Source organism: Balaenoptera ricei, chromosome 20 (assembly GCF_028023285.1).
Source record: "Balaenoptera ricei isolate mBalRic1 chromosome 20, mBalRic1.hap2, whole genome shotgun sequence".
Lineage (NCBI taxonomy): Eukaryota > Metazoa > Chordata > Mammalia > Artiodactyla > Balaenopteridae > Balaenoptera > Balaenoptera ricei.
Genome location: NC_082658.1, coordinates 26,978,098 through 26,989,062, shown reverse-complemented (window position 1 = coordinate 26,989,062; position 10,965 = coordinate 26,978,098). Strand labels below are relative to the sequence as shown.

The following is a 10,965-nucleotide window of genomic DNA, read 5'->3' as shown; positions in this document are numbered from 1 at the left end:
TTGAGCATTTCCTGAAAGAGAAGCTCTGTGCCGGGTGCTGGCCAAGAAAGATGAGAGAGGAGCTGAGGGCACTCCTGATCCCTAGGCGCGGCATGTGTGAACTGGACAGGAATTCATCAAGTCCAGCCCTATCTTTTCACAGGTGAGGGAAGAGACACCCCACCAAGGGATATGACTAATTGTTGCTGAAATATCGGCTTCCCTGTGCACCAATGTCGAACAAAAATATGGAGACAGGGATTTGGAGGAAGAGAGAGATGGCTTTATTTTTCTGCCTGGCAGAAGGGAAGACACAGCAGGCTAGTGCCTCAAGAACTGTGCCCCCCCCCACACCCCGCTTGGGAATCAGGGAAGATTTTATATGTGGGGCTCGCAGTCCGGGGTATGAGATAAGGGTCAAAGTAGTAAAGGTCTTGCATTCTTCCTTTCCTTTGCATTATTTCAAAACAGTCACAGCTGGCGCCAGGCCGCCCGGTAATCGGGGTCCAGCAGTCTGGTAATTGTGTCCGTTTGCCTCTGGTTTATCGGCTGGTGACCTTGTTTCTGAAATGCAAAAACCACAGGGGTGATTTGTTACGAGGGGCGTATAGAATGTAAGCACTGGGACGAAATAGAGTTAGGAAGTGAGAGGCACAGGATGTAACTCACACAGAGTTAGGGGTGATAGGTGCTGAATGTAAATCACATAGTGTCAGGGAGTGAGGTTAGCTTTGTAAAGTACAAATCTAGTTACTACAAATTAGTGACAGTTAAAGTAAAACAAGGAGTGATTAACTCTTTCAGGCCAGGTTATGTTTCTTCTCTAGCCTGTTTGTTGTTCCCTTTGTTTTCCTTGTTCTCAAGGAGAAGAAGAAAGAAAACTCTCACTTCTATTTACATTGCAGCATAACCCAAAGTCAGGTGCCTGGTTAGAGACAAAGCCAAGAAAAAAACCTGATCTAACTAACTCCAGACCATCGCTGTGGCTATTTCCATTCTAGCATCTCACCAAGAGCCTTTAGGGTTCTTTCAGTGTAAGCCTGCCGTTTTGATGTGATTTCTAGGTGACTCTCTCCTTTCCCCTGGCTTGCTGTATTGGACCAAGTCATCTTGAAACTACAAGTTCAAGACCTGTCTCTTTGATAAAGTAAACCCAAGGAATTGTGTCTGTTTTTTCCCTAATCTCACCAGCATCTACAATACCAGACATATACAGGCATTCAATAAACATTAGTTGTACAAATGAATGAATGATCAATTTGACTCCAAAAAGCTTCTTCTATGGCAGCTATTCAAGTAAAGAAAAAAGAATGTAACATAATAGAATGGATTAGAGTATATCATGAGCAAGTAATATTTCTCACAACTTTTATGAGTCATGATATAAAATGTGTTTCTTATTATAGGGGTCTCAGTCAAAGAAGTTTGAATGTCCTCTGCTAGAAAATGGAGATGCTTTAATCAGAAACAGGAAATATGGGAAGATGGAGAAGTTTGGGGTTGAGATGGTGAATTGAAATGAAAACTTGTTGCTTCTGAAGTGCAGATGAAGACACTTAGCAGCCAATTGAAATTGAGGTTGTAACAACAAAGACATGAGAGGCAAGCTTACCCCAATGAGGGTGATGACATTTCAAGAGAACAATAGAATAACTATCAAGGGCAGTGCATATGTAAATGCAAAGTTGATTTCACACTTGATAATGGTTATAGGAGCCAGAGGAGGAAGGCACAGCTTCAACTAGGGTAGAGAGGGAAGCTTAAAGGACAGGTAGCATGTGAAACAGGTGAGAAAAGCAAGAGCAAGCCAGGCAGGACAAAGAGAAGATGGCCAGATGCAAGAAAACATACAGAGTTAGTGAGGAAACCACCTTGGCTTGAGCAGACAATTCAGAATATAATCCTGGGAAAAGATTATCATTCATAAAATTTCTGGTGGATTTGGATGTTTGTGGGCCTGGTGTTGTGGCAAGAGCACTGGAAAGAATTAGAAAACTCAATTCTTCATTCAAAAAATCAATTGAGCAGCTCCTGTTGAGTTCCAGGCTCTGTACTAGGCCACTGGTGCCACTGAAGCCTGAACAAGGCCACTGTGACTACACATTACAATTATTTGGGGAGTGCATTAGCTCAGGCCACATAACAAAGCACCACAGACTTCTGGTGGCTTATACAACAGAAGGTTATTTTATCACAATTCTGGAGGCTAAAAGTGTGAGATGAAGGGTTGGTTTTTTCTGAGGCCTGTCTCCTTGGCTTATAGATGGCCTTCTTCTTCTGGTGTCTTCACATGGCCTACCTTATGTGGTTGTCCATGTCTTAAACTCATCTTATAGGAACCCTAGTCTTATTGGATTAGGGTCCATCCATAAGACCTCATTTTCACTTAATTACTTCTTTAAAGGCCCTCACTCCAAATACAGTCACATTCTGAGGTACAGGAGTTAGAATTTCAACATACGGATTTTGAAGGGACACAATTCAGTCCAGAAAAAATAGCTCTGAAAAAAACAGCAATGCTGGGGCCCCACCATAAACTTGATTTCATTGGTCTGAGTGGGGCCTGGCATTGGTACCTTTTTAAAGCTCCCAGGTGATTCTAAGGTGTGTCCAGCATTAAGAAGCACTAGGTAGGCCCTCAGTGGAGATTCTAGCCCCAGTTCAACTAAAAGAATGTGGACCATAGTTTTCCCAGCTATAAAATGAACCAGCTGGACAAAATAATTTTAAAGTTCCTTTTCAAGATACATGCACCCCAATGTTCATAGCAGTGCTATTTACAATAGCCAAGACATGAGAAATAGAATATTTCCTGCCATATCAGTAAACAAGGATGTCACAGTCATCAGCAATTGCAGCCCTCCAACATGAGCTGGTGAGCCCTGAGGAAACTCAGGAAAGAAAAGAATACCTGACATCTAGCAGCCATCAGACTGCAGCCACTTCCCATTGTGAGCCCTGAGGAAACTCAGGATGTGAAAATACAGGATACTGGTCCCAGGTAGCTGAGGTGCATATCAAAGGAATGATTTCAGTGAGCCCAGAATCTTGCATCTTCCCATACATAGAAAAGCGTTAACTTCCTTAACTTGAGATATCTGGTTTTCTTTAATTAATAATCTTTTGATGTTCCTGACTACCTGCCCTTTGTTACAAAACTCCTATATATCCTAGCTCCCCCCTCACCTCTTCAGAGCAGTTTCTCAGAGCTATCTGAAACACTGTCTCCTGGGCTGCAGTCCTCATTTTGCCCCAAATAAAACTTAACTTGCAACTCTTACATTATGCATTTTTTAACACATGGAAATACCCATATATATGTATGTATATATACAGATATATACAGATATATTGGAATATGGCTCAGCCATAAAAAAGAATGAAATATTGCCATTTACAGCAACATGGATGGACCTAGAGAATGTTATTCTTAATGAAATAAGTCAGAGAAAGACAGACACTATATGATATCACTTATATGTGGAATCTAAAAAAAAAAAAAACAAACATATCTATATACAAAACTCATAGATATAGAAAATAAACTTATGGTTACCAAAGGGGAGATGGAGGAGGGAGGGACAAACTAGGACTATGGGATTAACAGATAAAGACTACTATGCATAAAATAAATAAACAACAAGGATTTATTGTATAGCACAGGGAATTATATTCAATATCTTGTAATAATCTATAATGGAATATAATCAGAAAAAATAATTGAATCACTATGCTGTTACTAACCTGAGACTATACCTGACACTAACACAATATTGTAAATCAACGATACTTCAGTAAAAATAAATAAATAAAGGCCCTTTTTAGCATTGAAATTTCATGGCACAGAGGAAAGAAAATAGTCCATAGTCTAATTCTTCATTTCATCCTAGACACTGCCACCTTTTACAGCTTCTGATAAGTGACACATCTGAGGTTTAAGAATAAATGCAAAGAAACAGAGGAAAATTACAAAAGAATCAACTTCTGGCCAATCAGGTGTTCCCCAGTAATACAGTTGGGCAAGATGCTCATGGTGTTCTGCCCAAATGCTTTTACATCTAAAAGCAATTGGAAAACATCAAGGGGTCCTGTCATTAGCATCTCCACGCAGTTGCAATGAGGCTCCTCTGAGAGCAAATTTGCACAGAGTGTCACATGCTAACTAAAATGGAATTCTGTATGGGCTTTTCACTTGTGGATTAGTTAAATGCAATTAGCATCTGGGGCAGAAGGGGTACTGTGGGAAAGAGGCTGAGCTGTTTACTTTTTTGAGTGGAATGGAACAGGCTTTGGCTAGAGTGCTTAAGCGAGCTGACTGCAATCTCCTTGGGTGCTCTGTCACAGTGAGATGAAATCCACAAAACAGGCTGGGGGAATCCAAAATGCCAGGCCTCCAGACAGATTGCCTGGGTTCTTGAGCTTATGTCGTCCTGCCTTCTACTTCTTATATTGCTCACCACCCTTAGAAGCACACGTTTTGCCGAAAGCCTTACTTTCGGTTTCAAGGTTCGTAGGATTCGCTGGCAAAATAACCACTCTACACTCAGTTAAACAAGAATTTAGAGAGAGTTTATTGAATTAACAAAGATTACAGTATACTAATTAAGAAAAGAATAGTATAACTAAGAAAGAATAGTAAAGACAGAGGTTTATACATCACTGAATTGGGGAAGCACCTACATCCAGATCCAAGCAGCGCTGGGAAGTCCCTTGAACAGCAATCTGGAGTCCCAGTTGGGAAGGTCCGGGGCGGTGTGTCCACCCCACGGGTGAGACTTCAGTTTGCCACACGAAGGAGTCCAGCTTTTAGCACCAGGCCGCAGGCTGATAACAATCAGCCTATGTTCAAGTTTGCAGCTCTGGTTATTGTCATAAATGCCTTGATCTTAACCCGTAAGTCTTGGAATGTTCTTGATCCCCGAGGGCTGACCAGACCCTCAAGGAGCAAGAAGTCCCATGACTTACTCTCTATCTTATCTAGTGGTTTATGATGTGTGCTGGTGCCCTGCTGGCCTGGGTGTAGCTCAGCAGTTTGTCATGCAGCCAACTTTAGCGTCATTGTCTGGTCAGAGAGAGGCCTAGTGCCGCCTCTGAAGCCTGAACAAGACTACTTTACTAGCTTCCCCAACAGCATAATATAATAAAAGCAGATTCAGGAATTCTCTGGCGGTCCAGTGTTTAGGATGCCACGCAGGGGGTGAGGGTTTGATCCCTGGTGGGGAACAAAGATCCCGCATGCCGCGCGGCCAAAAAAGAAAAAAGATTAATAGTAATAATAATAAAAGCAGATTAATACATGGCATATTCATTTGTAGCCAACTGGTAATTTGAGACATTAAATGTTTCTAGAAATCACCTACAAACAACTTTTTTTTAAAAGGGGCTGGGGGTAGGTCCCAAGGTGCTAAGTACGGTGGACAGTGGGCCAAGTGAGACAAATCACTGGAGGGCATGTATGAACTGGGAGAATTGATTTTTCAAGATAAAGAGGCCTGGAAATGAGAGACAAGAGTTGGTGGAAGATGAAACAAGTTAGAGAGGGTATAGTGGTTGAGGGTCCCCAGTTAATGAGAGGAAAATGAAGGAAAGGAAGAAAAATATGAGAGGATCCCCCTGGAGTTTGGGTGTATCTGTAAATGGGTGAACTGATGTGCTCTTTCTTGACTGACATTAGAAATTGAGAATCCCACTGATGTCACACACAGCACAAGACATGGGACAGACAGCAGCAGGGGTTCCAGGCAGGAAATGGCAGAGAATGTCCCCTGGTCCCTTGCAGATTGCACTTGACATGGTGGAGGCCCTGAAGGTCCCCTGTGCCCAGTGGAAAAGAGGGGAGAGGGTCACAGAAGCTGAGAGTCTTGGTTAGCACGCTTGACCAGGGATTTGTATGGCAGGAAACAAGGTGACCCTGGGGTGGAAGGCTTGAAGGGCAGTCTGTCCCAGACACAGGGGATCCTCAATTCCAGCCAGAAATAAGCCTAAAGTTCCCCCTAAAAAGACTGGTAGGTATCAGACAGGGTCCAGTCAGGAGACACAAACCATACCAGTTATTTGTAAAAGAGAAAATTTACTATAAAAACTGTTTACTAGGTAATTGGAAATGACAAAAAGGAATTCTAAGGTATCATGGAAGTAGCAACTGCAGAAAAAGCCCCAACCCCTCATGACTGAGAGAAGAGGAAAGAGATTGGGCAACTGGGGTGGGTTCAACCACAACATTCTGACTAACAAATCTTCCCACCTATGAACTGGATGCCCTGTCGTTCACCTGTAAAATTATTCTCACCCTCTTAGGACCCACAATTAGTCTCTCTGTCTCTGTCTCTTGGTCTCTGTGCATCTCTCTGTCTCTGTCTCTCTCTGTCTCTGACTTCCTTTGCATCTACACTTAAATGCACTCAGGTCTACTTAATCTTTAAAAATCCTCCCTTCTACAATTCTCCTCTATAGATTCCCTTTCCTCTCTCCTCTGGACTTCCTCAAGCCTCTTAAAAGAGTTGTCTATGGTTCTCACCTCCCATTAAATCCTCAACACATTCAATATTCCTACCATTCACCTAACATGGCTCTTGCAAAGTCTCTTCTCAGGGGAAACCTTTCATCCTTTCAATGATCTTAGCATATTGTACCCTTCACAGAGCTACATTTATTGCCTGGTTTTCTCCACTAGACTATACGCCTCCTGAAGGCAGGGGCTTTCTATCTTGTTCACATCAGAATCTTTAGCACATAGCATAGTGCATGACCCATAGTGAATGGTCAGTTATTGACTGTTGAAAGAAATGTTTAGAGTGATTTCTTTAAATCATGAATCTCATCACTTGGTGAAAAGCCATTATAATTTAAATTATTCCCTTGAAGTTTTATGCTCATTTACATTCTCATCATTGTGTATATCTAATTAATTTTAATATATCACCATATTTTGCCATTTTTCATGCTAGTGTTGAATGTCTTAGGTCTTAGCCCTGAATGATTTCACTAAGAGTAAGTTTAATAAAAGCAATCTGCAAATTGGTAAGGACCACTTGAATGAAACTCTATATTTGGTCACTAATTGTGTCTTAAATTGATACAGCTACTGCATTCAAATAAAGAGTTCTCAACTCCCTGACTTTTCAGGAACTTCAATTAAACCTGTTTGCCAGCTGGTTCCCTTGAGAAGCCTCAGGGACTGAGCAGAGAAGAGAGTCTGTGTAATTAATGCAGAGGTGTCATTCTAAGTCAAGGCAGAGGCCAAGGACCAGATCTTAAAAGGTAGCAAACATTTTTCCTTTTTTTTGCACGTATAATTGACCTAAAACATTGTTAGTTGCATGTGCACAAAATAGTGATTCGATATTTCTATGCAAAATGATCACCACGATAAGTTACCATCTGTCACCATACAAAAATATCACATTATTATTGACTATATTCCTGATGCTGTACATTTCAGCCCCATGACTCATTTATTTTGTAACTGTAAGTTTGTGCCTTTTAATCTCCCTTACCTATTTCACTCATCCCCCACACACACCTTCCCCTCTGGCAACCACCGGTTTGATCTCTGCATCTATGACTCTGTTTCTGTTTTGTTATGTTTATTAATTTGTTTTGTTTTGTTTTAGATTCCACATATAAAAGAAAACATACTGTATTTGTCTTTCTCTGTCTGACTTTCTCTCTTTGACAAATGGCAAGATTTCATTCTTTTTATGGCTGAGTAACATATCATACCTTCATTATCCATTCATGAATCAATGGACACTTAGATTGCTTCTGCCTCTTGGCTATTGTGAATAATGCTGCAATGAACACAGGAATGCATATATCTATTGGAATTAGTGTTTTTGTTTTCTTCAGAAGAATACCCAGAAGTGGAATTGCTGGATCATATGGTAGTCCTATTTTTAAATTTGTGAGGAACCTCCATAATGTTTTCCATGGTGGCTGCACCAATTTACATTCCCACCAAACCTGCATGAGGGTTCCCTTTTCTCTGTACCCCCACCAACACTTGTTTTTGTTCGTTTGGTTGGTTGGTTTCTTTTGCCACACCGCTAGGCTTGCAGGATCTTAATTCCCCAACCAGGAATTGAACCCGGGCCATTGACAGTAAAAGCACGGAGTCCTAACCACTGGACCACCAGGGAATTCCCAACACTTGTTATTTCTTGTCCCTTTGATAATAGCCATTCTGACAGGTGTGAGGTGATATCTCATTGTGGTTATGATTTGCATTTCCCTGATGATTAATGATGTAGGGCATCTTTTTATGTGTCTGTTAGCCATCTGTATGTCTTCTTTGTAAAAAAAATCTATTCAGATTCTCTGCCCATTTTTTAATCGAGTTTATTTTTTTGATATTGACTGTAGGAGTTCTTTGTACATTTTGGATATTAAGCCCTTGTCAGATGTATCGTTTGCAAATATCTTCTCCTATTTAGTAGGTGGCCTTTTTGTTTCCTTGATAGTTTTTTTTTTGCCATGCAAATACTCTTTAGTTTGATGTAGTCCAGTTTTATTGAGATATAACTGACATACAGCACTGTACAAGTTTAAGGTATACAGCATAATGATTTGTCTTACATATATCATGAATAATAACCACAATAATTTAGAAAACACCCATCATTTCATATAGAAACTACATTAAAGAAATAGAAAAAAATTTTTTCGTGCTGATGAGAACCTTAGGATTTACTCTCAACAGCTTTCATTTATAACACACAGCAGTGTTAATTATATTTATCATGCTGTACATTACATCACTATTACTTATTTACCTTATAACTGGAAGTTTGACATTTTGACTACCCTCATCCAATCTCCACTCCCCACATCCCCCGCCTCTGGTAAACACAGATCTAATCTCTTTTTCTGGAGTTTGTTTGTTTGTTTGCTTGTTTTTGAAGTATAATTTACCTATAACACTTTATTAGTTCCTGGTACAACACATAATGTTTTGGTGTTTCTATACATTTATTTCAAAATGATCACCATGATAAGTCAAGTGACCATCTGTCACCATACAAAGCTATTACATAATTATTGGCTATATTCCCCACACTGTACATTTCATACCCATAACTGGTTTATTCTGTAACTGAAAGCTTGTACCTCTTAATCTCCCTCACCTGTTTCTCTCCTTCCCATACTCTGCTCCCCTCTGACAACCACCTGTTTGCTCCTGTATCTGTAAATGTTTCTGCTTTGTTATGTTTGTTCATTTGTTTGGTTTTTTAACATCCAACATATAAGTGAAATCATACTTATTTGTCTTTGTCTAACTTATTTCACTTAGCATAATACCCTCTGGGTTCATCCATGTTGTCACAAATGACAAGATGTCTTTCTTTTTTATGGCTGAGTAATATTCTGTTATATAAACATATCATATGATCTTTATCCATTTATCTATTTCTGGGCACTGAGTTTGCTTCCATACCATGGCTATTGTAAATAATGCTGCAATGAACATACTAGTGCATATATCTTTTTGAGATAGTGATTTCATTTTGTTCAGATAAATACCCAAGCATGGATTACTGGATCATATGGTAGTTCTCTCTTTTAATTTTTCAAGGAATCTCCGTACTGTTTTCCATAATGGCTGAACCAATTTACATTCCCACCAACAGTGCACAAGGGTTTCCTTTTCTCCGCTTCCTCACCAACACTCATTATTTGTTGTCTTTTGATAATAGCCATTCTGAATAGTGTAAGACAATATCTCTTTGTGGTTTTGATTGGCATTTCCCTGATTATTCATAAGGATGTTGAGCATCTATTCATGTATCTGTTGGCCATTGGTATGTCTTCTTTGGAAAAAAGTCTATTCAGGTTCTCTGCCCATTTTTTTTCTTGCATAGAGTATTTTATTTTATTTTTAATTAATTTTTATTGGAGTACAGTTGCTTTACAATGTTGTGTTAGTTTCTACTGTACAGCAAAGAGAATCAGCTATATGTATACATATATCCCCTCTTTTTTTTTTTTATTTCTGTCCCATTTAGGTCACCACAGAGCATTGAGTAGAGTTCCCTGAGCTATATAGTAAGTTCTCATTATTCATCTATTTTATACATAGTATCAATAGTGTATATATGTCAATCCCAATCTCCCAGTTCTTCCCCCCCTTTTCCCTCCTTGGTGTCCATATGTTTGTTCTCTATGTCTACCCATTTTTTAATTGGGTTGTTCATTTTTTTGATATTGAGTTGTAGGAGTTTTTTTTTTTTAATATTATGGATTTTAACCCATCATCAGATACACCATTTCCAAATATCTTCTCCTATTCAGTAGGTGACATTTTCATTTTGCTGATAGTTTCCTTCACTGTGTGTAACTTTTTATTTTGATGTAGTCCCATTTGTTTATTTCTGCTTTTGTTACCCTTGCCTGAGAAGACATATACAAAAAAAAAGATTACTAAAACTGATGTCAAAGAGCATACTGCCTATGTTTTCTTCTAGGACTTTTATAGCTTCTGGTCTTACATTTAATTCTTTAATCAATTTTGATTTTATTTTTGTATATGATATGGGAAAGTAGTCCATTTTTATTCTTTTGCATGTAAAAGTCCAGTTTTCCCATTATCATTTATTTAAGAGGCTGTCTTTTCCCCATTATGTATATCTTTCCTCCTTTGTCATGGATTAATTGACCATATAAACATGGGTTTATTTCTGGGCTCTTGATTCTGTTCCATTGATCTATGTGTCTATTTTTGCACCATACTACACTATTTTGATTATTGTAACTTTGTAGAATAGTTTGAAGTCAGGGAGTTTGATAGTTTCAGTTTTGTTCTTTCTCAAGATTGCTTGGATATTTGAGGTTTTTTGTGTTCCCACACAAATTTTAGAACTATTTGTTCTAGTTCTGTGAAAAATTCTATTTATTTTATTCTTTTTGCTGCAATTGTAAATGGGATTGTCTTCTTGATTTCTCTTTCTGATAGCTCTTCATTAATGTATAGAAATGCAACAGATTTCTGTA

At 39.1% G+C, this 10,965-nt stretch overlaps 1 long non-coding RNA gene across 1 annotated transcript in view; it reads right to left on the bottom strand.

The window, feature by feature from the left end:
* Positions 1-249: 249 nt before the first annotated feature.
* LOC132355890 (uncharacterized) overlaps positions 250-10,965 on the bottom strand; it is a 129,250-nt gene continuing 118,534 nt past the window's right edge. The window contains exon 3 of the long non-coding RNA XR_009499716.1: positions 250-543. This is a non-coding gene — a long non-coding RNA (uncharacterized LOC132355890). The remainder of the gene's footprint in view (positions 544-10,965) is intronic.